The 3491-nt window shown below is 40.3% G+C and overlaps 1 pseudogene; it reads right to left on the reverse strand.

Annotated features, from left to right (window-relative positions):
* Positions 1–253: 253 nt before the first annotated feature.
* On the reverse strand, positions 254–1433 carry LOC145499400 (uncharacterized; annotated as a pseudogene).
* Positions 1434–3491: the final 2058 nt, after the last annotated feature.

A 3491-nucleotide genomic window follows, 5' to 3' on the forward strand; every position in this document is an offset into this window, starting at 1 on the left:
ATTGTCGGTAGTCTAAATTTGTAGTTTGAGTTGCCCCAAAATTTTATTTCACAGATTGATAGAGGAAGCCTAACTCTTTCTATAGAATACCATCTTTACAGCGGAATCCATGTACCAGGTAGGGAGTTTTGCTGTTGAAATTTGCCAAAATTGAGCTTTCTGATAATGCTGTTTAGGAGGGTAAATTTGAAAATTTTTTAAAAATTCAAGTTTGAATCTTTTCCAATTTTAATAACGGTACTTTGTAAAGGAAGGGTCATTGAATTGTGTAATATCGAAATAGTTTTGATATTTGTTTTAGTTTTCTTACACAAGTCGCAAATACGAAGCACATTTTTCAGTGGTTAAAGGGCTTCTCCAAGGGTGAAAGTTAAAAAATCGCTTTACTTGAAAAATATAAATCCAAACGAACTAAAAGTTGTATTTTCTTAAATAGTTTTCAGAGGGCTTTCTTGTGAAAAAAAGTTTGAGGGAATTCGATTTTTGCATTTTGCACACCTATCCGTAGTATTTACAGGAAGTCACTCTTAAGATCTCTCTGCCTCCTTGTCAGCAAGGTGCTTGAAAAGGTTGTGGTCTTTACTTTGACTCTCTTGTAAAAATTCCACAAGATCGCTGTTGGACTCAGCCGAGGCAGCCTTCGCTTTCTTTACGGCAGGCGCTTTTCCTTCGCTCCTTTTTTTGGAACGTTTTGGGTTTCCTTTTAAGTTCTTTTCGAACTCCTGTTTCAAGTCTGTATCGCTTTCATGATCTGCTGGAATATTTGATTCAGGTGAAGCTTCAGAGTCACCAACTGCAGTTGCATTGGTATCTTCAGCCAAACCACATTCGACAACTTCTTTCGGCATGATGTTTGACTTGGATCCCAAAACTTCATCGATCTTGTTGTAGTATTCAAACGATTCCTGGTTGTTGCCGCTTCAGGAATTGTGGTCCTTTACTTGTTTGTACTCGTCCTGAAGGTATTTAATGCATGCATTACACTGCGTACCAGTGGAGTAGCTTGGTATTCCCTGGTCTTTAAAAATGGAATTGAGCTTCTTTGCAATGGTGTCCCACACAGTGCTGTTTCTTTTCTTGCTGATTGGGAAGTTGTCCTTCCACAATTCAAGTAAATACCTTGTCTCCGGGTCTGTCCAGTTAGAGACACGGTTCCTGTTCATAGCTCCTGGGTGTGGATTTTCTTCGTTTGTTGTGTTTTTGCTTTTGCTGCTTGGGACTGAGCTTGTCGAGGGTGACGCATGTAGCATAGGAATTTGGTACTGAAGAACTGCTGCTTGCCTGTGATGCGGGAATTGATTCTGCATGCCAACGCTGTTAAACAGGTAAGGCCCTGGACGAGGGATCTGAGCATTCAATGGGTCCGGAGGAATTGTGAAATGCCGAAAGAATTGGGAAGTGTCTTGCAATTTGTCAGCCATGTTTACAAGCATACAAGGTTTTGTTTCAAAAGACTCACGAGGCGAGCGTCTGGAAAATAATTTTGCTAGATTGTTTGGCAGGCATCTGTCACTACACATGATGCGATTGGCTGCGGTATTTGTCGGGACAAGTTAAACCATCTTGCAAAGTAGTATAACTCTGCGTGAGTTTCCTGTCGTAAAGGCGAGAAAACCCGTTGTTTTTCCTTGTGAAAACAGTTGGCATTGTTAACTCGCTAAACACTACACAAAGTGTTTTCACTGTATTTCCAGACTTTTCTGACTATCTAGCTAAAATTGTCCTGGTCAAAACACAACCAAAACCACTTAAATTTAAAATACACACTAATATCCATTAACAGAACTGAGAAGCATTTCAACGAGAAGTATTGAAAGTAAACAGCACTACTTGACCGAGATTATATCCTTCATTGGTGAATGAGACTAATAAAATTTATGCTTTCAGTAGATGTCACAGAGTCTGCAGCAATATGTGAGCAGTTTCTTGGTTTTTTTGTGCTGATTTGACAAGTTTTAATGCCACTTTTTTGGGAAAGTTTCGCCTGCGGGTATGCACATTTTGGTCTGACTGATAGAGACAATTAAAGGTTGAAATAAATGCACTAGTGTAGTTTGGAAACAACAGGTGATATTTCTTGAACCAAGTTAGGTGTAATTCCAAGACACACAGTCACAGTAGCATTCTTGTATCACGCTAATGATGCTAGAACGCATGTGTATGACTTATTTTACAGTCAGATTTGTGCTAGAATCTTACTTGACATGTCATTTTTGTTCACATAGCAAATTCCAAGCATTATATTTGGTGTGACCAATCAAGCGTGTAGCCACATGCTTGCTTGAAATCTACCGCGGAGTAAATAAAAGTACAAAGGATCCAAAGGTCAGCTCAAGAGTGGTGTGAACTGCTCTTGAGCTGTGCTAAATAAATAAGATGTTTTTCTTACGTGATTTGTCCAATGGGGATGCAGCACTTTTGATGGCTTGACCTGTGTCAATTCTATTCAGAGCATCAGAGTTTCGCATGTTGCAAACAGGCGGCAAAAATTCATAGAAAAAGCATGTCTCGGGATGCTACTTAAGGCCGTGGCTATCCAATCCAATTTCTACTTCAAGGCAATGTTAGACCTTTTCAGCAGACAGGCCATGCAACTGAAAGGAACAACTATGGCCCTGTTGCACAACTCCTGGACTTGGCTATCGAGTGTTAATCAGCCACTTTTCCTTCAGCTGCCCCTTTTCAGTCTTTCTACCCTGCAGTTTTCCAAGAGCTACAAGGGACGCAGCTGGCATTGAAGAGATGTTTTCCTCCTCATCAGAAACATGCAGACCTCAAGGAGGGTCAAGTAGTCAAAGCTAAGAAAATGGTGCAAAACCAAGCCAAACCAAGTGGTCCGATACTCAGGTTTTGGTGCTTGTCGAAGAGTGGAAGGAAAGGGTGAAAGAAGTGGAAAGTAGTAGAAGTTTGGCAGAAGATTGTTGAAGTGGTCAACAAGGCAGGCCCTTTTAAAACAATGAAGCAATGTAAAGACAAAATACGAAACTTGAAGCAGGCTTTCAAAGATGCGAAGACCAACAATTCGCAGACCGGACTGGCAGCAAAAACCAGTCCCTTCTTAGATGTGTTTGAAGAGGTTTTGGGCTGAAGACCAGTTGTGAAAATGCCTGGGGTGCTTCAATCATGCAGCAAATCAACTACAAGTAATTTGCCTTCATTAAGCAAATCTTTGCATGCTGATTCAAGCGACTCCAATGGTGACGCAGATTCCTTGCTTAAGGAAGGAAAAAAAACAAAAGAAAGAAGGCCAATGCCAATGAACCAGCTCAAAAGAAAGCAAGAAAAAGCAAAGAAAGCAATCAAAATGCTTTCATAGAATTGTCTTCAAAAATACTCGAAATGCAGAATCCTCAAGTGAAAGCGATTAAGCGAGCACAAACAAGAGCAGAAGGGCTTATGCTCAAGATAGAAATCAAGCAGAGGAAAATTGATGAAGAAAGCAGAAGAAGGGATCAGGTATTTTTCCTTCGCATTGCAGAACTTTTGAAAAA

The sequence above is a fragment of the Orbicella franksi genome, chromosome 10 (genome assembly GCF_964199315.1).
Source record: "Orbicella franksi chromosome 10, jaOrbFran1.1, whole genome shotgun sequence".
Classification (NCBI taxonomy): Eukaryota; Metazoa; Cnidaria; class Anthozoa; order Scleractinia; family Merulinidae; genus Orbicella; species Orbicella franksi.